The 25,349-nt window shown below is 44.1% G+C and overlaps 1 long non-coding RNA gene and 1 pseudogene across 1 annotated transcript; both read left to right on the top strand.

The window, feature by feature from the left end:
* Nucleotides 1–294: 294 nt before the first annotated feature.
* Nucleotides 295–23,242, top strand: LOC693271 (uncharacterized). Its single transcript, XR_003720769.2, has 3 exons — nucleotides 295–442; nucleotides 20,570–20,706; nucleotides 23,145–23,242. It is a non-coding gene; the product is annotated as an uncharacterized LOC693271 (long non-coding RNA).
* LOC114669777 (sodium/hydrogen exchanger 7 pseudogene) lies at nucleotides 7,674–10,136 on the top strand (annotated as a pseudogene).
* Nucleotides 23,243–25,349: the final 2,107 nt, after the last annotated feature.

The raw sequence follows: 25,349 nt of genomic DNA, 5'->3' as shown, positions 1-25,349 counted from the left end.
CACCTTGAAATGTCATGTTCACTGACATCTCTCTAGTGTGGTTTGCAAACCGCTGGCAAGATGCAAGATGATTTTAGGTGGTGCATGGATACGCTTTCAAATGATTTAATCATCGTTTACTTATCCTGGACTGAATAATCTCCCTTTCAGAATTTATGTCTAACCAGAACCTCAGAACATGACCTCATTTGGAAACAGGGCCTTTGCAGATGTAATTAAACAAGGATCTGGATCTCTGGTATCTTTATAAAAGAAAGAAGAGGGATATTTGGACACAAAGACACACAGGGAGAAAAAGGTCATGTGACTATGGAGATAGAGATTGGAATGATGTCTGCTAGCCGAGAACACCAAGAAGCCAGGAAAAAGGCATCAGACAATTTTTCCCTGAGAACCTCCAGAAAATCAACACCTTGATTTTGGACTTCTGGCCCCCTGAACTGTGAGAGAATACATTTCTGTTGTTTTAAGCCACTTAGGTTTGTAATGATTTGTTATGGTAGCCCTAGGAATCTAATGCATTTATTCATTCATTCATTCATTCATTCATTTATTTTTGAGACATGGTCTCACTCTGTCGCCCAGGCTGGAGTGCAGTGGCAAGATCATGGCTCACTGTAGCTTCAACCTTCCAGGCTCAAGAAATCCTCCCACCTCAGTCTCCCAAGTAACTGGGACTATGGATGTGAACCACCATGCCCAGATAATTTAAACAATATATATATATATATATTTTTTTTGTAGAGACAGGGGTCTCTCTATGTTGCCCAAGCTGGTCTTGAACTCCTGGGCTCAAGTGATCCTCCTGCCTCGGTATCCCAGATTGCTGGGATTACAGGCGTGAGCTATTGTGCCTGGCCATTTAAAAATATATTACACAAAATAAACATGATGGTATTATAAAACTTGTGATTTCTCAGCTGTTAATGTTTAGACTAATAGTCCCTAAATTTATTTAGGCAGCAAAAAGTGCATTGATTAAAAAACTTAATTTCATAGGAGGTAGGGAGATATTGCAAAAATGCTGTGAGTGGTTCATGGATGGATAAGCAGTTTGGGAAAACACTGCTGTTTGCAGCCTGTGGCTCCTTCAACCTGTAGTGGCATGGTGGGAGATCTGGGTCAACATTTATCTGCATTCCTAATAACTCTGTGACTTTGGGTAAAATACGAATAATGGCCTTGAGAAGCCCCATCTTTCTCAGCAGTAAAAATGGGAACAGTAATAAATATCTCACAGGACTTATGTGGGGATTGAGTTATTTTCCTTCAGCCTTGAAATATCAAAAGCTTAGTTATCTGAACCAACTCTGCTGAGTGTGGGGGTGGGGGTGGGCTCCTGGCAGCTGAGTTGATGTACAAAAGAACATTTTGTAATCATTGGCCTCAAATGTGGGTTGCCAGTGATAAATATATAGGGTTGAGCAATATGGGAAGTGAATTGTGGTAAAGTGGTAGGAACTGATGCAAAGAACCTCTGATGAATCACAGCTGAAGTCAACTTTCTATTATTTCTGGGTCTTATCATGCATTTAATGAGTTACAATGTCCTTCATTTCTCTTTTCAATATGATCATGTCACAGTTCATAAAAGTGAGGGAAAGAACTCTAGATGCAATCTGACTTCTATCTTAGATGTAGGAAAACCTTTGTGAATTCAATGTTAATTTCTAGGAATGCTCTAGGATGGTTTACTAAGCAGATGATATGTGAGCACTTAAAGGAGAATATTTTGATAATCAGGAGTTGCATGGATTTTCTGGGATTCAGAATTACTTTGACCACTCAAAGTACTTGTCTGAAACCAGCAATATAAAATGGAGAGGGAATAATAGAGGTAAAATCTATTGTTCGCTAGCAAATGGGTGGGCACTGTGTTAAATGTTATCTCATTTAATCAGTGCTGAAACTCCTGAGTGTAGATATTGCTATTAAAATGCTTTTTTTTTTTTGAGATGAAGTCTGACTCTGTCGCCCAGGCTAGAGGGCAGTGGCATAATCTTGGCTCACTGCAACCTCCACCTCCTGGGTTCCAGCAATTCTCCTGTCTCAGCCTCCTGAGTAGCTGGGATTACAGGCACCTGCCACCACGCCCGGCTAATTTTTGTATTTTTAGTAGAGATGGGGTTTCACCATGTTGGCCAGGCTGGTCTTGAACTCCTGACTTCAGGTGATCCACCCACCTCGGCTTCCCAAAGTGCTGGAATTACAGGCGTGAGCCACTGCACCCGGCTGATATTACTATTAAAATTCTTATTTTACAGATGGGGAAACTGACTTGATGAAGTTAAGTGACTTGTCCCAGATTTTGTAAATAGAGATTAAATAATTCATTCAAGATCATTGAACAAGGCAGTCTATCCCTAGAGCGGGCACACTTTTCTCTTTTTTTTTTTTGGACAAGGTCTCACTCTGTCACCCAGACTGGAGTGCAGTGGCATGATCATGGCTCACTATAGCCTTGACCTCTCAGGCTCAAGCAGATCCTCCCACCTCAGCCTCCCAAGTAACTGGGAGCTGGGACTACAGGTGCATGCTACAACACCTGGCAAATATTTAAATTTTTTGTAGACATAGAGTCTCCCTATGCTGCCCGGGCTGCCCTCGAACCCCTGGGCTCAAGTGGTGCTCCTGTCTCGGCCTCCCAAAGTTCTGGGATTACAGGTGCGAGCCACTGCACCCAGTCTGGAATTTTTGTTCTTTTTTTTTTTTTTTTTGAGATGGAGTCTTGCTCTGTCCCCCAGACTGGAGTGCAGTGGTGCAATCTTAGCTCACTAAAACCTCCGCCTCCTAGGTTCAAGCAATTCTTCCGGCCTCGGCCTCCCTAGTAGCTGGGATTACAGGTGTGTACACCACGCCTGGCTAATTTTTGTATTTTTTAGTAGAGAAGGGGTTTTGCCATGTTGGTCAGGCCAATCTTGAACTCTTGACTTCAGGTAATCAACCGGCCTCGGCCTCCCAAAGTGCTGGGATTACAGGCGTGAGCCAGGCGTGAGCCACCAAGCCCAGCTGAGCTTTTGTTCTTAACCTCTGTATTGTGCTATGTGAAAGCTTAAAAAATGTATAGACCAGGAGAAGTGGCTCCTGCCTTTAATCCCAGCACTTGGGGAGGCCAAGGCAGGTGGATTGCTTGAGTTCAGGAGTTTGAGACTGGCCTGGGCAACATGACAAAACCCTATCTCTACCAAAAAAACTCCCCAAACCAGAAAACAAAACAAAAATTGGCTAAGTATGGTGGCATGCTCCTGTGGTCCTAGCTACTCAGAAGCTGTGGTGGGAGGATCGCTTGAGTCTAGGAGGTCGAAAGACTGTCAAAAAAAAAAAAAAAAAAGTAGAAACACAGGAAGGGGAAGAAGGTTACTAAATGGTACAAGAAAAAGAACTTGGTCTTTTGTGTCAGGCAGGTCTTATTACAACTTTGGCTGGCTCTGCCATTTAGCAGTTAGTTGACCTAAGGCAAAGTACTTAAACTCTACAAATCTCAGATTTCTCATCTGTAAAGTGAATGCAGTAGTATGTACCCCATAGAATTCCTGGGAGGATTAAGTATGATGAAATATATCCATACAATGAGGGTTCATGGGATATGGCCAGCATTGTACCAAGTATTTTACTTGTTTTATTTTATTTTTGAGACAGGGTCTTGCTCTGTCACCCAGGCTGGAGTGCAGTGACCTGAACATCGGTGACTGCAGCCTCGACCTCTTGAACTCAAGCAATCCTCCCACCTCAGCCTCCCAAGTAGCTGAGACTACAGGCATGTGCCACCATGCCCAGCTAATTTTTTTGCTTTTTTTGTAAAGATGGGGTCTTGCTATATTGCCCAAGCTGTTCTCGAACTCCTGGGCTCAAGTGATCCTCCCACCTCGGCCTCACAAAGTGCTGGGATTACAGGTATGAGCCACCACACTCAGCCCTGTACAGAGTATTTTAATTGAGGCAATTTACTTAATCTTTACAACAACGCTTTGAGGCAGATATGCTCATCATTCCTATTTTACAGATGAGAAAACTAAGATTTAGAGGATTAAGTGACTTGTCCATGGTTACACAGTCAGCACATGGCAGAGCAGGAATTCAAACTCAGGAAGTATGAATCCAGAGTATAAGCTCTCATCTACTTTTACTGTGTTACCTTCCTGTGTGAAAAAGACTTGGAAGTTGGAGTTATATACAAGCTTGATAGGATTCTACAAGTATAGCAGCTTGCAAAAAGCCCTCAATTCAGATTTAGGGTACATTTATACAAAAATGGCATCCAGTGCATACATTCTGTGCTGTTTTGGTTGCATCTGCAGTATTGTGTTCAAATTTGTATGATACCTTTTATTTTTTACATTTTTCTGAGATGGAGTTTCACTCTTGTTGACCAGGCTGGAGTGCAATGGCACAATTTTGGCTCACTGCAACCTCTGCATCCTGGGTTCAAGCGATTCTACTGCCTCAGCCTCCCTAGTAGTGGGATTACAGGCGCCCACCACCACGCCTGGCTAATTTTTTGTATTTTTAGCAGAGACGAGGTTTCACTATGTTGGCCAGGCTGATCTCAAACTCCTGACCTCAGGTAATCCACCTGCCTTGGCCTCCCAAAGTACTGGGATTACAGGTGTGAGCCACCGTGCCCAGCCCGGCTGATACCTTTTTCTTTTTTTTTTGTTTTTTGAGACGGAGTCTTGCTCTGTCACCCAGGCTGGAGTGCAGTGGCCCGATCTCAGCTCACTGCAAGCTCCGCCTCCCAGGTTCATGCCATTCTCTTGCCTCAGCCTCCTGTGTAGCTGGGACTACAGGCGCCTGCCACCTTGCCCGGCTAGTTTTTTGTATTTTTTAGTAGAGATGGGGTCTTGCCATGTTAGCCAGGATGGTCTGGATTTCCTGACCTCGTGATCTGCCTGTCTTGGCCTCCCAAAGTACTGGGATTACCGGTGTGAGCCACTGCGCCCGGCCTCGGATGATACCTTTCAACAGAGATACTGACAAAATGGAAATAACTATGATGATGAGAGAAATAATCTCAAGAGAGAAACAGCTGAAAATGTTTTGGTTTCATGAAGGCATGCAAGGGGTCAGAGAGGTAGATGTCTTTGGGAAAGGCTGTCCAGATAGGTTGACAGTACCTTGAGTACTCGCTGTTTTCAGTCTTGCAGGTGCAAGGATTTCACTTTATCAGTTAATTAATATTCAGAGTTGATCATACTATACTCTTGGCAACTGACTCACTCTAACCAAACTTATAAGAGACCGTTGCATATACCAGAATGCCAATTAATTAACTTAAAATTAGGAACATAAGCACCAAACAGATTTTATACATGTATTTGCTGATCAGAGCATCTTGTTTTTCTAGGAGTTTTATCTTCTATCAGCAAATAGATATAAAAACTGTGGGCCGGGCACAGTGGCTCACGCCTGTAATCCCAGTACTTTGGGAGGCCGAGGCGGGTGGATCACCAGAGGTCAGGAGTTCAAGACCAGCCTGGCCAACATGGTGAAACCCCGTCTCTACTAAAAATACAAAACTTAGCTGGGTATGGTGGCAGATGCCTATAATCCTAGCCAGGAGGTGGGCAAAGGTTGCAGTGAGCCGAGATCACACCACTGTGCTCCTTGCTGGGCAACAGAGTGAGACTCCATCTCAAAAAAGAAGAAAACAAAACAAAACCCAAAAACTGTGGTAGGCTAAAAGTTGTTAGCTTGCAGGTGGGGTAAAACTGCAGACTCGTCTCAATTTCTGATTTAAAGTCATGATCAAAAATTGATATCTCATATTTCATTCACTGATTTTATTAACTTGATTTATTTCTCATTATTTTATTAATTTGTTTTATTCATATGAACATTTTATATGTGGTTTTGAACATTTGTATCTTGTCAAATCTGCAGTATAAACAAATATAAACAAATCTGCAAATTGTTTATATTCTTTACCCATTTTTTAACTGGGTTATTTTATGTTTTTTATTTATTTTATTTTATTTTATTTTTGAGACAGAGTCTCGCTTTGTCACCCAGGCTGGAGTGCAGTGGCGTGATCTCGGCTCACTGCGAATTCCGCCTCCCGGGTTCACACCATTCTCCTGCCTCAGCCTCCCCAGTAGCTGGGACTACAGGTGCTCACCACCACGCCCAGCTAATTTTTTGTATTTTTAGTAGAGACAGGGTTTCACCGTGTTAGCCAGGATGGTCTCGATCTCCTGACCTCGTGATCCTCCGGTCTTGGCCTCCCAAAGTGCTGGGATTACTGTGCCTGGCCGGGTTATTTTTAATTGAATAGTAGATTTCTACTTGGTTGTTTTTTATTGATCAGTATGTTCTTTTTTTTTCTTTGAGACAGAGTCCCGCTCTGTTGCCCAGGCTGGAGTGCAGTGGAGCAATTTTAGCTCACTGCAGCCTCTGCTTCCTGGATTCAAGCAATTCTCCTGCCTCAGCCTTCCAAGTAGCTGGGACTACAGGTGTGCACCACTACACCCAGCTAATTTTTCTGTATTAGTAGAGACAGGGTTTTGCCATGTTGGCCAGGTGGTCTCGAACTCCTGACGTCAGGTGATCTGCCTGCCTCAACTTCCCAAAGTGCTGGGATTACAGGTATGAGCCATGTGCCTGGCCTGATCAATAGGTTCTTTATATAAACATATATCTAAAATATTTAGCTAAATTTAGATAATTCAGATAAAATGTTAAATATATGTATAAACAATAAAATAGGCCGGGTGTGGTGGCTCACGCCTGTAATCCCAGCACTTTGGGAGGCCAAGGCAGGTGGATCACCTGAAGGCAGGAGTTCAAGACCAGCCTGGCCAACATGGTGAAACCCCATCTCTACTAAAAATACAAAAATTAGCTGGGCGTGGTGGCGCGTGCCTGTAATCACAGCTACTTGGGAGGCTGAAGCGGGAGAATTACTTGAACCTAGGAGGCAGAGGTTGCAGTGAACCAAGATCGCGCCATTGCACTCCAGCCTGGGCAACAAGAGCGAAACTCTATCTCCATAACTAAAATAAAAAAATAAAAAATAAAGTGAGGTATACATTTTTGTTATACCAGTTGCAAATATTTTATGTAATAATTCAGATACTTCTCGACTTTATGTACCTTCTGTCATCCGTGAATGAATTTGGCTCTCTGTTTTGTAAAGATAGCTTTCTCCCTCCAAGGTTTTAAATAAATTTTCCCATTTTTTCTGTTATTCTTTTTTTTATTTTTTCGAGACAGAGTTTCGCTCTTTCTGCCCAGGCTGCAGTGCAATGGCGCCATCTCGGCTCACCGCAACCTTTGCTTCCTGGGTTCAAGCGATTCTCCTGCTTCAGCCTCCCAAGTAGCTAGGATTACAGGCGCCTGTCACCACGCCCGGCTAATGTGTGTGTGTGTGTGTGTGTGTGTGTGTGTGTGTGTGTGTGTGTGTGTGTATTTTTAGTGGAGACGGGAGTTTCTTCATGTTGGCCAGGCTGGTCTTGATCTCCTGACCTCAAGTGATCCACCCGCCTCACCCTCCCAAAGTGTTAGGATTACAGGCGTAAGCCACTGCGCCCGGCCTTGGTTATTCTTCTAAAAACTACATTTTAAATACGAATGGAGGCGCTGCTCTGGGCCCAGCTCCGACTCGGCGCGAGTAGGAGGAGGAGCTGTGGTGGTGCTGCCGGTCCCCGGGCAGAGGAGGCGCGGGCGGCTCCGGGACCATGGAGCCCGGTGACGCGGCGCGCCCAGGCCCGGGTCGGGTTGCCTAGGCGCTGCCGCGGCGGCAGATGCTGCTGCAGCTGCTGCTGGGTCGGGGACTTCGAGTCATGGCCTCGGCCTCGGCCTCCTCCTCTGGGAAGGAGGCGGAGGAGAGCCACCTCCGCCTGATTCCACCTCCGCCTGATTCTACAGGCGTTGTAGCTGTCCTTTTCTGTGGAATCACACAAGCTCATTACACCTACAACAATCTGTCCGTGGAATCAAGAAGTGTGAGCCTGCTCACCTTCGTCCTGCTGCTCACGCTCACCATCCTCACCATATGGCTCTTCAAGCACTGCCGGGTGCACTTACTGCATGAGACCGGGCTGGCCATGATCTGTGGGCTTACCGTTGGGGTGATCCTGAGGTATGGTACCCCTTCCACCAGTGGCCGCAAATCATTGAACTGCACTCGGGAAGATCGGGCCTTCAGCACTTTAGTAGTCAATGTCAGAGGTAAGTTCTTCCAATACACTCTGAAAGGAGAGATCAGCCCTGGCAAGATCAACAGCGTAGAGCAGAATGACACGCTATGGAAGGTAACATTCAACCCAGAGGTATTTTTCAACATTCTTCTGCCTCCAGTTATTTTCCATGTTGGATACAGCTTAAAGAGACACTTTTTTGGAAATCTCAGGTCACACCTTCTTGGGGACTGTTGTTTCATGCTTCCTTATTGGAAATCTCATGTATGGTATGGTGAAGCTCATGAAGATTATGGGACAGCTCTCAGATAAATTTTACTACGCACATTGTCTCTTTTTAGGAGCAATCATCTCTGCCACTGACCCAGTGACTGTGCTGGCGATATTTAATGAATTGCATGCAGACATGGATCTTTATGTACTTCTGTTTGGAGAGAGCATCCTAAATGACGTTGTTGCCCTTGTACTTTCCTCATCTATTGTTGCCTGCCAGTCAGCAGGACTGAACTTCAACTCACGCCTTTGATGCTGCTGTCTTTTTAAAGTCAGTTGGCATTTTTCTAGGCATATTTAGTGGCTGTTTTACCATGGGAGCTGTGACTGGTGACCAAGTTTACCAAACTGGACTGCTTCCCCCTGCTGGAGAGGGCGCTCTTCTTCCTCGTGTCCTGGAGCACGTTTCTCTTGGCAGAAGCCTACGAATTTACAGGCGTTGTAGCTGTCCTTTTCTGTGGAATCACACAAGCTCATTACACCTACAACAATCTGTCCGTGGAATCAAGAAGTCAAACCAAGCAGCTCTTTGAGGTGTTACATTTCCTGGCAGAAAACTTCATCTTCTTCTGCATGGTCCTGGTGCTATTTACCTTCCAGAAGCGTGTTTTCAGCCCCATTTTCATCATTGGAGGTTTCGTTGCCGTTTTCCTGGGCAGAGCTGCCCATATCGACCTGCTCTCCCTCTTCCTCAACTTGGGCAGAAGGCATAAGATTGGCTGGAATTTCCAACACATGATGATGTTTTCAGGCCTCAGGAGCAATGGCGTTTGCGTTGGCCATCCGTGACACGGCATCCTATGCTCGCCACATGATGTTCACCACCATGCCTTTCATCGTGTTCTTCACCATCTGGATCATTGGAGGAGGCACGACACCCATGTTGTCATGGCTTAATATCAGAGTTGGCCTCGAGGAGCCCTCCAAAGAGGACCACAATGAACACCACTGGCAGTACTTCAGAGTTGGTGTTGACCCCGATCAAGATCCACCAGCCAACAACCACAGCTTTCAAGTCTTACAAGGGGACAGCCCAGATTCTGCCAGAGGAAACCGGACAAAACAGGAGAGTACGTGGATATTCAGGCTGCGGTACAGCTTTGATCGTAATTACCTGAAGCCCATCCTCACACACAGCGGCTCCCCGCTAACCGCCACTCTCCCGCCTGGTGTAGACACAGCGGCTCCCCGCTAACCGCCACTCTCCCGCCTGGTGTAGACACAGCGGCTCTCTGCTAACCGCCACTCTCCCGCCTGGTGTAGACACAGCGGCTCCCCGCTAACCGCCACTCTCCCGCCTGGTGTAGACACAGCGGCTCCCCGCTAACCGCCACTCTCCCGCCTGGTGTAGACACAGCGGCTCTCCTAACCACCACTCTCCCGCCTGGTGTAGACACAGCGGCTCTCCTAACCGCCACTCTCCCGCCTGGTGTAGCTTGCTAGCTCGATGTCTGACCAGTCATGGAGGTGTACGATAACCAAAAGCCACTGAGAGAGGGAAACTCTGATTTTATTCTTACTGAAGGCGAACTCACATTGACCTACGGGGACAGCACAGTGACTGCAAATGGCTCCTCGGGTTCCCATACTGCCTCCACGGGTCTGGAGGGCAGCTGGAGAATGAAGAGCAGCTCAGAGGAAGCGCTGGAGCGGGACCTGGGAATGGGAAACCAGAAGGTTTCGAGCCGGGGTGCCCACCTAGTGTTTCCTCTGGAAGATAATGTTTGACTTTCCCCCCAAACCCTGGCACGATGGAGGAGGCTTCCAAAGGGGTGAGGATAGCTTCAAACCCTAGTGTTGCTTGAGGTGGGGCAGTGACTAGATTGAACTAACTTTTCTATTTTGTTGGGGTCTGAAGCTATTGTAACACTTAAAATTTAACTCACGATGCAGATGGTGAGGCAAAAGTGTCTCTAAATTCAGACAAACGTAGACCTATTTCTACTTTTTTTTTTCAGATAGTAGTGCACTGTTTCAGTTAAGCAAACAAAAAAATAGCATACTTTAATGGTCAGTATCTGAACAAGGCAGGGCAGGTGCTGTGTGGAGGGCTTCCTCTTTCGAGAGGCTGCATGTCAGTACACAGTGGTGCAAGTCAAGCTGACCACAGAAATATCAAGTTAGGGGAGAACAGGCTGGAAGAAAGATCGAGAAGGAAGGCAATTGAGATTGGACCTCCAGAGATTATGGGAAACTGTTGTTAAATGGAACAGAAAACATGAAAAAATAATATGAGTGGAGGCTCTGGCAATGAAGGCTGTGTGACTGCAACCTCATATCAGGATTCCTGACTTTTATGCTACCTGTGTTTCTTCTAGACTGAAGATTTGAAAATACATCCACAAACATTTCAACATGTAAAAAAGAATTATAGTTCCTTCTCTGGAGATGTCCATAAAGAAGTAGTTATAATATGTTTAAAACCAGACCAGGCGCGGTGGCTCACACCTGTAATCCCAACACTTTGGGAGGTCGAGGCAGGCGGATCATCTGAGGTCAGGAGTTCGAGACCAGCTGGCCAACATGGTGAAACCGCATCTCTACTAAAAAATACAAAAATTAGCCGGGCATCGTGGCAGGTGCCTTAATCCCAGCTACTTGGGAGGCAGAGGCAGGAGAATCATTTGAACCCGGGAGGCTGAGGTTGCAGTGAGCCTAGATAAAGCCATTGCACTCAAACCTGGGGGACAAGAGTGAGACTTCTCTTAAATAAATAAATAAATAAATAAAATTAAATTAAATAACCAAAGGCAAATAGCGTTACACTGTTATTTTTTAGTTAATCTGAAGAAAGGAGGTATTTAGAAACTGATGATGGTATCACTGCAAAAAGCATTAAACTTTGAGGGCTACCATATGAGCTGACAGCCTAGGAAATAGTAAGACTGAGGTATCTACAGTGGATTTAGAAATAGCACCAAACTTTGTAGGATGCTATTATCTGGGGAAGGGAAGGCAGCAAGAAACCTGCAAGGCAACAGGCTAGAATTCAGAGGGAAATAAATCTCTATGCAAAAAATTAACTGCAAAGAAATACAAGATAGTAGTCTCAAAACTGGGTAGAATTCCGAACTTTGAGCTGACAAATGCATGAGATTTCAGTGGCCGCATGAGGAATCAGAGGCGAGTCAATGGAACGTTAAGTATTTTCAACCCACTAGACGGTCCTGTCTTCTGTAAGTTTAAGAATCCGAGTATCTTTATGCCATTGAGTGCTGTGCAGAGAAGGGTCATTTTCCCTTTATCTGGGGAGGCTGCTGCACCAGCTTAACATGTGGGTGTGATTTGAAAGTTAGGTTTTCAGTTTGGGTTCTTTCTGTATGAGCTATTCTGTCCACCCACACCTGTAGTGCTGAAATACTGAAAGACCTTTTGGGAAAAGTTTGAGTTTCTCCCCATGTTTCTGTGCTTCAGCAGTAGCATTTTTTTTTTAGCAACCCAGTTTCTAAAAAATGCTTTCAATAACGTGGGCATTTTCTTATTATGGCAGAAAAAATAGTGTCCCAGTCTAGTCCACCCATAATGAAATCAGCCATTTAATCTTCTCAATTAGCATGTTTAATGGTTAATTTTTAAATAAGACATTGCTTCACAACGTTTTCATTTTTTATTTTTATTTTTTTGAGATGGAGTCTTGCTCTGTCACCCAGGCTGGAGTGTAGTGGTGTGACCTTGGCTCGCTGCAATCTCTGCACGCCCGGGTTCACGTGATTCTCCTGCCTCAGCCTCCCTAGTAGCTGGGATTGCAGGCACCTGCCACCACGCCTGGCTAATTTTGTATTTTCAGTAGAGATGGGGTTTTGCCATGTTGGCCAGGCTGGTCTTGAACTCCTGCCTTCAGGTGATCCACCTGCCTTGGCCTCCCAAAGTGCTAGGATTACAGGCATGAGCCACCACACCCGGCCTGCTTCACAACTTTGTGTTCGAATTGATGATGTGTGCAAATCAGGAAACTATTTAATTAATTCGAGCCATATGAATTTGCTGATATTCAACCATTTTGTAAAAACAGGAGTGGCAATTTCATATGGTTCAATAAAATAAAATTGAGGCCGGGCACAGTGGCTTACACCCATAATCCCAACACTTCGGGAGGCTGAAGCAGGATGATCGCTTGAGCTCAGGAGTTTGAGACCAGACTGGGCAACATGGCAAAACCCTGTCTCTACAAAAACACAAAGATGAGACAGGCATGGTAGCACATACCTTTAGTTCAGTTCTAGGTACTTGGGAGGCTGAGGTGGGAGGATCGCTTGAGCCCAAGAGGCAAAGGTTGCAGTGAGCCAAGATCATGCCACTGGTAACCAGTCTGGGCAACAGAGTGAGAACCTGTCTCAAAAAACAAACAAACAAACAAACAGACAAATTTATTTTTATGTATGGTATGAGAAAGGGATTTGTTTTGTTTTGTTTTTGAAATGGAGTCTTGCTCTGTTGCCCAGGCTGGAGTTCAGTGCCACCATCTTGGCTCACTGCAACCTCTGCTTCCTTTGTTCAAGCGATTCTCTTGTCTCAGCCTCCTAAGTAGCTGGAATTACAGGCACCGGCCACCACACCCAGCTATTTTTTGTATTTTTAGTAGAGACAGGGTTTCACCATGTTGGCCAGGCTGGTCTCAAACTCCTGACCTCAGGCGTTCTGCCCCACTTGGCCTCCCAAAGTGCTGGGATCACAGGCATGAGCCACTGTGCCCAGTCTTAGAAAGGGATTTAATTTGTTTTTTTTCTTCCAAATGGATAGCTCCTTGTCCCAACACTATCTATTAGTCTGTCATTTCCCAAGTAATTTAAATGTCTCCTTTAACATATACTAAGATTACACACACACACAAATGGACACACACACATATATATGTGTGTGTGTGTATATATATATATATATTTTCTGTACTTTTTATTCTATTCATATTGATCTATTGGTCTATTTTTTTCCCAGTGCTATTTCAATTATTGTGACTTTACAACATAGTTGACATCTGGTAAAGTTCTTTTTCTAATGAACCTTAACTTTTTTGGCACAACTCATAGATGAACTTTAAAATTAACTTGCTACTTCTATAAAGTATCCTGTTGTAATTTTGATAAAAATTATGTTACATTTGTTATTTAATTTGGGGGTATAATATCTGCATACTATTGAGTCTTTTCATTTAGAAATATCTTTTATGGCCTTCATTAAAATTATATGGTTATCCTCAACAATATTCTTTTCTTTTTTTTTGAGACAGGGTCTCACTCTGTCATCCAGGCTGGAGTGGAGTGGCACAATTTCTGCTCACTCAACTGCCCAGGCCCAGGTGATCCTCGCACTTCAGCCTCCGAAGTAGCTGGGACTACAGGCATGTGCCACCACACCTGGCTGATTTTTTGTAGAGACTGGGTTTCGCTACGTTGCCCAGGCTGTTCTTGAACTCCTGTACTCAGGTTATCCACCCACGTCAGCCTCCCAAAGTGATAGGGTTACAGGCATAAGCTACCATGCCTGGCAACAGCTTTCATATTTTTAAGTTTTTTTCCTAAATAACCCAAGGTCTATTGAAATTGAATATAGCTTTCTTTTCTATTACATATTTAAATAGATATTTTCTGATTTTAGAAAAGCTGTAGATTTTTATATGTTAATCTTATTTCCTTTCTGAAAGTTTTAATTAGTCCATATAGATTACCTGTGATTCATTGGATTTTCTAGGTTTAAATCTACCTTGCCAATATTCATACTTATTTCTTTTTTTTTTCTGGTATTTTTGCATTGCTTGGTAACTCTAGGACAATGTCTACTATCGATGATAAAAGTAGGCATCATTATGTGTTGTTTCTGAGTTCTGTGGAGATGTGGTCTAATGTTTTGTTCTTTAGAATGATGTTTGGAGATTGGCAAAATGTTGATTATTGTTGAAGATAATGACAGGTCCATAGCAACCATTAATCTATTTTCTCTATGCTTGTGTATGTTTGAAAATTTCCATAATAAAAGAGTTAAATTCTACAAAGAGTCAAATTAAAAAAAAGAACAAGACTTATTTTAGGTTTTTGTTAGAAACCCCTTTTCAGGCCGGGTGTGGTGGCTCACACCTGTAAACCCAGTACTTTGGGAGGGGGAGGCGGGCAGATCACCTGAAGTCAGTAGTTCGAGACCAGCCTGGCCAACATGGTGAAACCTTGTCTCTACTGAAAATACAAAAGTTAACTGGGTGTGGTGGTGGGCATCTGTAATCCCAGCTACTTGGGAGGCTAAGGCAGGAGAATTGCTTGCACCCGGAAGGTGGAAGTTGCAGTGAGCTGAGATCGCACCATTGCACTCCAGCCTGGGTGACAGAGGTGAGACTCTATCTGAAAAAAAAAAAGAAAAGAAAAAGAAAATATCTTTTCCTAGTTTATTGTAAATTATTTTATTAGAAATGGATGGAGAATTAATTGTATCATCAGAAAAATATCTTTTAAAAGAAAAGGTATCACAGGAGCCATCCATCTCAGAAAACCAAGGAAAATAAATGAGACTTTCAATATTAAAAATGACCAAATATTTAGATTTGCTTCTCTCTCTTTCTTTTCATTAACTGACAGTTTACAATTAGAGGAGAGGTGACTTTAGGGCCTAGCATATTGCTGAAAACACAGAAGGGAATAAATAAATTATGTATCGTCGGAGGTTTTAATTGGGGAGAGAGCTGTAGGTAACTGTTACACCACACAGATCCTCCCTCCAGGACTGAAGGACTTACCCCTCCAGCTGCTGGGATTATAGTTGGCTGACACTCTCCAGCAGCTGGCACTTTCCAGGAACTGTCTGTGGCCGACGAGAACCACCTTACTCAAAGTTCTGCCCTCCTCCTAGGGGCAGCTGCATCCAATGACTGGTCTATGTGGAGGTATAAATCCACCTTGCCAATATTCATACTTATTTACATAATTTACGATATTCATACTTAAAGATTCTGTGCCCTTACCTAACTCAGGATAGGCTAAAAGAACTAGCCCAGCTTGGCTGGGTGCGATGGCTCACACCTGTAATCCCAGCACTTTGGGAGGCCGAGGCGGGTGGATCACGAGGTCAGGAGATCGAGACCATCCTGGCTAACACAGTGAAAACCCGTCTCTACTAAAAAATACAAAAAAGTTAGCCGGGCATGGTGGCGGGCGCCTGTAGTCCCAGCTACTTGGGGGACTGAGGCAGGAGAATGACATGAACCCGGGAGGCGGAGCTTGCAGTGAGCCGAGATCACACCACTGTACTCCAGCCTGGGCGACAGAGCAAGACTCCATCTCAAAAAAAAAACAAAAAAAAAAACAAAAAAAAGAACTAGCCCAGCTTCAGAGTGCCCTGTGGGGTGGCTGAGGCCTTAGGGTTTCCAGATAAAATAAATACAGGATGCTGAGTTACATTTGAATTTCAGGTAAACTACAAATAATTGTTTTGGTATTTATAGATTCTAAATATTGCATGGGACATTTATTATTATTTTTGCTGTTTATCTAACATTCTTTTTTTTTTTTTAGACAGAGTCTCACTTTGTCTCCAGGTTGGAGTGCAGTGGCACTATTTCAGCTCACTGCAACCTCTGCCCCTGGGTTCAAGCGATTCTCATGCATCAGCCTCTCGAGTTGCTGGGATTACAGGCATGTGCCACCACACCCAGCTAGTTTTTGTATTTTTAGTAGAGACGAGGTTTCACCATGTTGGCCAGGATGGTCTCGATCTCCTGACCTCGTGATCTGCCAACCTCGGCCTCCCAAAGTGCTGGGATTACAGGCATGAGCCACTGCGCCCGGTCTTTTTTTTTTTTTTTTTTTGAGACAAGGTCTCACTCTGTCACTCAGGCTGGAGTACAGTGGCACAATCACAGCTCACTGCAGCCTTGACCTCCCAGGGCTCAAATGATCCTCCCACCTCAGCCTCCTGTGAAGCTGGGACAACAGGTGCACGCCACCATGCGTGGCTAATTTTTTGTAGAGATGGAGTTTTATCATGTTGCCCAGGCTGGTCTCAAACTCCTGGGCTCAAGTTATCTGCTCACCTCCGCCTCCCAAAGTGCTGGGATTATAGGCATGAACTACTTTGCCCCACCTTACAGATTTAAGTGAGCATCCTGTATATTTATTTGCTAAATCTGGCAGTCCTGTGAAGCTTTGCTGTGTTTGCATTGCAGCCTCCCCTCTTCCTCTGTGCTATGGGTTGAATTGTGTCCTCCCAAATTTCACTGATGGAAGTCCTAACCCCTAATGTGATGGTATTGGGAAGTGGGGGTCTTTGAGGAGGTAATTAGGTTTAGATGGGGTTGTGAGGGTGGGCCCCTAATGATGGGAATAGTGTCTTTATAAAAAGAGAAGGAGAGAGTAATATTCTTTTCTTTCTTTTTTTTGTTTTTGAGATGGAGTCTCACTCTGTTGCCCAGGCTGGAGTGCAATGGTGCCATCTCAGCTCACTGCAACCTCTGCCTCCTGGATCCAAGTGATTTTCCCACCTCAGCCTCCTGAGTAGCTGGGATTACAGGCATGCGCCACCATGCCTGTTTTCTTTTTGTATTTTAGGTAGAGACAGTGTTTTACTGTGTTGGCCAGGCTGGTCTCAAACTCCTGATCTCAGGTGATCTGTCCTCTCTGGCCTCCCAAAGTATTGGGATCACAGGCATGAGCCACCGTGCCTGGCCTGAGAGCGATATTCTTTCTCTGCCATGTGAGGATCTAGTGAGAAGCTGGCCTCTGCAATCCAGGAAGGGGACCCTCATCAGGAACTGACTTGGTTATGGACTTCCTAGTCTCTAGAACTGTGAGAAATAAATGTTTGCTGTTTAAGCCACTACGGTTCTTTGTTATGACAACTTGAGTGAGCAGACTAAGACACTGTAATCCTGCTTCCTTCCATTATCCCACAGGTGTTGATTCTGAGAGCAATTCCCAACCAACTTCCTTTATGTGAAAATATGAAACCAGGGAAAGCGGGTCTCCCATTAACCACTGAGTCGTATAGGATAAAAGCAGCTCTGTTCATATAATCAATGCAAATCATCATGGATAAACCTGGTGCAAAAATAGACTGAGGCCTTCACAAAGATGGATTCTGTCTCTTTTGCCTCCTTTCTCTTCCCACCCTCTAAATGAAGAGTTTCTTCAGGATTTATGCTTGTCTTTCTTCTTGTTGCGATATATGTGATCTGCTTTGTCATTATCTGGCCCTTACTTAATGCTTTGTGGACATGACCTTCAAATCAACATTTTGCCTTGACTCTCTCCTGAGCTCCAGTTCTGTTTCCAGCAGTCTTTTCTTCTATACCTTGATTTTCTGAAAGTTCCCTACATACCGTATGTCCTTGCCTTACACACTTGCTTGACTATGACCAAATTTTCATTCAAGTTGCCAAGCAATGAGGCGGTATGTTGTGAAATGAATGTGCCTGGGAACCTGGTGAAAGTGGACATCAAGCATTTAAGAAGAGCAGGAACTGGGGAATGGAGCAGGACTCAAATGGCCTCTATTTTAAATTCTAAAAGTACCTGCTTCTTGAGTGCTTACTATGTGCCAGGTAAGGAGGGAATCCCAAAACACCCAGTTATGGGACCTCAGTTCTACTCTAGTGCTGTTGGTGAGACTCACTTTCTGCACGTCTGCTTCCTCATGTCTTAGCTGCTAGCTTAGGTCTTCCCTTTCTCTCACAGTTTCTGCATCTTCATTTTACTTATGCTTATGGTTCTTAAGTTCATGACCCTTTTTTTTTTTTTTGGAGATGGAGTTTCAATCTGTCACCCAGGCTGGAGTGCAGTGGTAGGATCTTGGCTCACTCCAACCTCCACCTCCTAAGTTCAAGTGATTCTCTTGCCTCAGACTCCTGAGTCCTGAGTAGCTGGGACTACAGTCATGCACTGCTACGCCTGGCTAATTTTTTTTTTTTTTTTTTTTGTAGTAGACAGGGTTTTACCATGTTGACCAGGCTGGTCTTGAACTCCTGATTTCAAGTATCCTCCCACCTCAGCCTCCCAAAGTGCTGGGAATACAGACGTGAGCCACTGCACTCAGCCCATGATCCTTCTCAATATCTTTTCAGGGTTATCTACACTTGACAGCTTCATTTCCTTGCTTTTATTCCCCTCAAGTTCCTGAGACAGGTAATCTGATTGGCTGTGCTATGTTTTTGAACTAGGGAAATGCCGAGGTTTCTGGTCAATCTATAGGTTGGTTGCCTTTAGGTCAGGGGTCCACACTTGCTTGACCAGTTGTGGTTGGAGGGATTATGTGGCTCCTGAGAACTGCCCTTACTACTTCAGCAGGGCCAGCGGCTGAGCAGCACAATGGCTGGCATGCCCAATACAGTCCCAAAGTCCAATCTCTTTCCTTCCCATTTCTGTTAAAGGAACAACCATCTCGCCTTCTGTTTGGATAAGAAACCCTGGCCTCATATTTGAATCTATCTTTCCTCTTAATATTCAGTTCCAACCTCTGCCAAATCATATTGATTCTTTGCAGACTATCTTAGTAAGCTCAGGCTGCTATAAGAAAATACCATAGGTTGGGTGGCTTCAACAACAGAAATTTATTTCTTACAGTTCCATAGAAGAAAGACTATAACCTATTCTCTTCTTTTGATTTTCACCTTCACTGTCCAAATCTGGAAACTCCTCATTTCTTTCTCAGACCCACACGACAGCCTCTTACCTTATTTTTCCTTCTCCTATTATTTTCACATCCTACTTTCAGATTGACTTTCTTTTTTCTTTTCTTTCTTTTTTTTGGGGGTGGAGGTGGGGATGGAATCTCCCTCTGTCAACCAGGCTGGAGTGCAGTGGGGCGATCTCGGCTCCCTGCAACCTCCACCTCCCGGGCTCAAGTGATTCTCCTGCCTTAGCCTCCCGAGTAGCTGGGATTACAGGTGCCCGCCACCACACCAGGCTAATTTTAAAATTTCTAGTAGAGAGGGATTTCACCATGTTGGCTAGGATGATGTCAAACTCCTGACCTCAAGTGATCCACCCTCCTTGGCCTCCCAAAGTTCTGGGATTACAGGCGTAAGCCACCGTGCGGGGCCCAGGTTGACTTTCTTGAAGTTCACCTTTGCTGATACTACCCTATTGCTCAAATAACTTCAGTAGCTTTCTGCTGTTCATGGAATAAAGTCTGAATGTCTTTGCTTGGCATTCAAGTCTCTTCATAATCCAGGCCCACTGGATACTTTCAATATATTCTCCATTAGTTTTCTTTTTGACTCTTGTATTTCTCAAGGTGTAGTCCTCAGGATGACAAACCTAGATTTACCTGAGTGCTTTTGAAAGTGCAGGTTCCTCCTGAACCTGCAGAACCCCCAGCTACTTGGGAGGCTGAGGCAGGAGAATCACTTCATCCCAGGTGGCGGAGGTTTCAGTGAGCCAAGATTGCGCCACTGCCCTCCAGCCTGGGCGACAGAGGGAGGTACCATCTCAAAAAAAGAAAAAACAGAAAAAGAAAATCATCCCTAGAAACAGTGACTATTACCTCTGCAGGTGGGGCCTAGGAATCTATATGGCAAACAGGAATGCCAGGTGATTCTTCTGCATATTGAACTTAAAGAGTGCGCAATATTGACCGCGAGGAAATGGAGAGTCCTCATTCTTGTAATGCTCTGAAAGGAGAAGTTGGAAGTATTTTTTTCTGGGATAATGAAGGAGTTAGGCTCTTCTGACTGCCTCTTTGTCATGGAAAGTGGCCAGTGGTTCTGATTCCTTAAGGCAGTGATTTTCAAGCTGTGCTCAGAGGAGCACTCAAGAGACCCCAAAGGAGGCAAGGGGGATGCTGAGTGGATGGATTCCACAACTCGCGGTTCTCCCCTTTCACTAAAAGAACTCCACTTTGATCTGTTTTATAGTTTGAGTTTCTAAGATTATATTTGAAATAAGTATCCTGCTTTAAGTTTTCCTAAAGGTCTCTGTTGTGGTTTAAATTACAGCTTTTCTCTGACTTCCAACTTTCAAATCATTTGAGAAGCAAATGCAGTGTTTATTCCATGCAGATGGAGATTGTAAATTAGCTTTATTAATGATAAACCCCCACTAGGGATTATAGCCTGGACCTATGGCAGCCATTGGGCTTCTCAGTAACATCCCTCCAAGCCTAGACCTTGGTACAACTCACCCAAGGGAGTAAGTAGTGCCTTTCCTTGCTATTCCCCAACTTTTTGTTCCTTTATTCATCCTTAGGGTTTTCCATGTCCAGTGTGGCGACTTCCCTCGGTGGAGGAGACCATCAGTTTCTCCAGATGTTCCCGTTTCTGCCTTCCTAAGAACACATTCCTAATATAACCATGGCTCCTCTGAGTGTTCTCCTGTGACCACAGGTAGGAGGTTTATCTTCTGCTAATGGAAGGATCTGAAATGGGATGGAAAAGGAACATGAATTAAATTACCAACAAGGCTGTTCTGCACTCTTGGCTGAAAGTAAATCGCTATGCTGTTTTACATTTCAATTTATGCCTAGCTGTGGTAGCTGATGTAGAATATCAGAGCCCAGATGATGACATAAAAACACCTTAAGTAATATAACATCAGCAAAATAAAATCATCCCACTTTAAAACAATAAACATTTGAAGCTTTCCCATTACTAAATTCCCAGGAAGAAATCAAAGTCCAAGAATTAAAATTTCTTTTATCAATTAAAGTGCAAAAAAATTACAGCTCTTACCAGTTTGTCATTCTGCTTAATCTCAGGGGGTCTCATTCAGACCCAGGGTAGAGTCAAGTTCTTTAGCATTGTCAGCTTTGGCTGTCTTCCACTGGAATGAATGTCATTTTCTGTGAGAATTATCAGCTCTGTGCAAACTAAGTATTTCCTGCTTTGCTCTTTCATGGCACATGGAAAGATCTCACTTCATTCCTACTTTGCTATATGACTCTAGCGGCCAATGAAATTGTACTTGCATTTTTATTTGCAGCACTGTTCACAATAACAAAGATATGAAATTAACTTAAGTGTCTGTCTACAGATGAATACATTAAAAAATGTAGTATGGGCCAGGTGTGGTGGCTCATGCCTATAATCCCAGCACTTTGGGAGGCTGAGGCGGGTACATCACTTGAGGTCAGGAGTTGGAGACCAGCCTGGCCAACATGGTGAAATCCCATCTCTACTAAAAAGAAAAAAATTAGCTGAGTGTGGTGGCGGGTGCCTGTAGTCCCAGCCACTAGGAGGCTGAGACAGGAGAATCACTTGAGCCCAGGAGGCGGAGGTTGCAGTGAGCTGAGATCGTGCCACTGCACTCCAGCTTGGGCGACGGAGCGAGACTCTGTTTCTAAATAAATAAAATAAAAATAAAAATGTACTATGTATACAAAATGAAATACTATTCTACCATAAAAAAGAAATAATTAAATTATTTGAGGCACCATGGATGGAAATGGAGGACCTTATCTTAAGTGAAATAAGCCAGGCACAAGAAGACAAATATTGCACATTCTCACTACATGTAGGAGCTAAAACATTTGAACACATGGAGGTAGAAAGTAGAAAAACAGATAACAGAGACTGGGAAGGGAGAGTGGGGAGGAGGGGAGAGGATGAAGACAAGTGAGTTCAAGGGTGCAAATATACAGAAAGATAAAGGAAGTAAGTTTAATGTTTGCTAGCAGAGCGGGATGACTGTATATTTTTTTTCTTTTTTTTTTTTTTGAGATGGAGTCTGGCTCTGTCACCCAGGCTGGAGTGCAGTGGCCCGATCTCGGCTCACTGCAAGCTCCGCCTCCTGGGTTCACGCCATTCTCCTGCCTCAGCCTCCCGAGTAGCTGGGACTACAGGCGCCCGCTGCCACGCCCGGCTAATTTTTTGTATTTTTAGTAGAGATGGGGTTTCACCATGTTAGCCAGGATGGTCTTGATCTTCTGACCTCGTGATCCACCCTCCTCAGCCTCCCAAAGTGCTGGGATTACAGGCGTGAGCCACCGCGCCCGGCCTCATGTGGCTATGTCTTTAAAAAGATGATAAAGCCAGGCGTGGTGGCTCACAGCTATAATCCTAGCACTTTGGGAGGCTGAGGCCGGCAGATCACTTGAGGTCAGAAATTGGAAACCAGCCTGGCCGACATGGTGAAACCCCATTTCTACTAAAACTACAAAAATTAGTTGGGGACGGTAATGCACGCCTGTAATCCCAGCTACTAGGGAAGCTGATAGGAGAATCACTTGAACCCGGAAGGCAGAGGCTGCAGTGAGCCTGCCACTGCACTTCAGCCTGGGAGACAGAGTAAGGCTCTTTCTACCAAAAAAAAAAAAAAAAGAAAGATGATAAAATGTTGCCAGGCATGGTGGCTCACGCCTATCATCCCAGCACTTTGGGAAGCCGAGGTGGGTGGATCACTTGAGCTCAGGAGTTTGAGACCAGCTTAGGCAACATGGCGAAACCCTGTCTCTATTAAAATAAACAAAAAACAAAAAACAAAAATTAGCTGGGTGTGGTGGTGGGCGCCTGTAGTCCCAGTTACTCAGGAGGCTGTAGTGGAAGGATCGCTTGAGCCTGGGAGGCAATGAGCTGATACTGCGCCACTGCACTCCAGCCTGGGTGACAGAGGGAGACCCTGTCTCAAACAAACAAACAAAACGATAACATGTGGATGTGCATTTGCATAACAATGAACTTTCCATTAAAAAGAAATCCTCAAGAATTGTTTCACTGTTCATTGTGTTCTGTCAGTTATTGTTTCCCATATTTGAAATTCTTTGCACAGTCACTTTCCTTAGCATCCTTGTCTTGTTTCTTCTTTGTCCCTGTGTGTATTTTTAAAGCTTTCTCTTCACAATGGCAAAGACAGCAGCTGGCTCCAACTCCTGTTTAGATACCCGTTGGAGGCCTTCGTTGAATGAAAGAAGAAGATCCATTAAAAGAGGTAATTATGCATCTTGTTTATTTTGTAACAGGCAATTACCTTAAGTCTCACGGTCTCAGAATGTCTTATTGATCAGCATTCTCTGATTTTAAAAGGTTTGTGTTTTTGAAGTTTACAACTCAGCTATTTGAATTTGAAATACATTTTCTTGTAGAAACTGCTATAAAATGGTGTTTAAGACTCCTAGACCAGCCCACTGAAGCCCATAATATAGCAGAAATGTTTTACTGTCATTAGAAATAATTAGAAACATTTCCAATGATAGTTTTACAAAAGGAATACATGTAAAGAATAGAAACATAAACTGAGAAAAGGGTGTAAAAATAGATGAATGTTGATGCTTGAGGAAAAGTAAGCACTTAGACAATGAGGAGGGAGATGGCCACATTTACTGTTTGCTGAGCATATTGGTCGGGATTAAGGTCTTTTAATTGGAGGTAGTGAGTTTGGTCTCAGTTCAAAAATGGCATGAGGGGCCGGGCACGGTGGTTCACGCCTGTAATCCCAGCACTTTGGGAGGCCAAGGCAGGCAGATCACTTGCTGTCAGGAGTTTGAGACAAGCCTGGCCAACATGGTAAAACCCCACGTCTACTAAAAATATAAAAATTAGCTGAGTGTGGTGGCACATACTTGTAGTCCCAGCTACTCCGGAGGCTGAGGCGGGGAATCGCTTGAACCTTAGAGGCGGAGGTTGCAGTGAGCTGAGATCACACCACTGCACTTTGGCCTGGGCAACTGAGCGAGACTCTGTCTAAAAAAAAAAAAAAGGCATGAAGAGAATGATTGAGCAAAAAGGATTTTCTGGAATGAGACGGCCACCCAGAGGCTGGGAGAGGATGGGAAGGGAGAAGAGGCAACACAGATAGGCAGGTCCTTGCAAAGAAGAGCTTCTGGGAGGTGAAATTAGCTGAGTGAAAAGTGAGGAAAGGTTGGAGCCAGGGGAGAGGGGAGGGTCCCTAGATGCAGGATGTGCTGAGCCAGGATGTGACTGGTGAGTGAGGAAACGTGGTGTCTGTGGGACAGGAGCCCCCATGGGCTGCTCACTTTCTGTGCCTTCAACCACGTGGGGGTTTTCTCTCAGTCATTCTCCTGTATCCCCAAGTCCCCGAGGGCACTTCAGATTTTCTCAGGTGAGGAGTTGGGGATTGATGGGAGACAAGAGCTTGGAATATTTCTTTGAGAAAATTAGGAGAAATATTGTATTGCCACATACAATAGTTGTATTGTTAAGTGTGTGTGTGTGTGTGTGTGTGTGTGTGTGAAAGAGAGAAATATCTTCCCACAGAGGAACTATACTGCCCTTCCTGGGAGGTACTAATACCTTCAGTGTGACTGGTACCAGGAGACCCGACTGTGCAGTAAGAATGAAGTAGGGAGCCTGGTGCATTGTAGGAAATTAAGCCAACTAGTTTATTCCTGTTCAAAATGTTATTTTTTGTTTTTGTTTTGCTTGAAATAAATTAGTTTTAAATAGAAGTCTAAATAAAACACAACTCCAGGAAAGAATGAAATCTCACAATGGTGCAACCATTGCTTAGTAATTTCCTGCTTGTCCCCAAATGGACCAATTGCAGAAGGATTGGGAGAGATTTCATCTTACAACATGTTATGACAGAGAAGGAAGGGTTAAGAAATCATTCCACCTCATTGCCACATGTCTGGTGTACTTACAATAACTAGAGATTTTCTGGGATGTCCTCAATTCAAATATTCTGTTATGTTGACTCATGTACATTCCTACTTGTCAGATTGCAGCTCCCAAGTTCTGTTCAGAAGGTAGAGTCGGCATAGGAATTCAGTAGCAGATTCCTAGCTGGTGTTCTCAACCTTACTCCTCTCTTCTATTAGAAGATGTTATCTATTAGATATTATCATTTATTTTTGTTTAAACAAAACAAAATGCTTATATGTGCCAATGCTTACAGAAACTCTGTAAGTTATAGAAACTTTGATGGTTCTCTATTATACATTGCAACAAGCCCAGAGTTTTTTTTTCTAGCATTAGAGAGTTCGTCTTACTTAGGTAACTTTCTTTCTCTTGCTTCCTGGACACCCACCTTTTGTGTCAATCAAGTAGCTCTGTTCTCTTTTCCCTGCAACTGC

Source organism: Macaca mulatta, chromosome 11 (assembly GCF_049350105.2).
Source record: "Macaca mulatta isolate MMU2019108-1 chromosome 11, T2T-MMU8v2.0, whole genome shotgun sequence".
Lineage (NCBI taxonomy): Eukaryota > Metazoa > Chordata > Mammalia > Primates > Cercopithecidae > Macaca > Macaca mulatta.
Note: the sequence above shows the minus strand (reverse complement) of the source record. Positions and strands in the feature narration are given on the sequence as shown.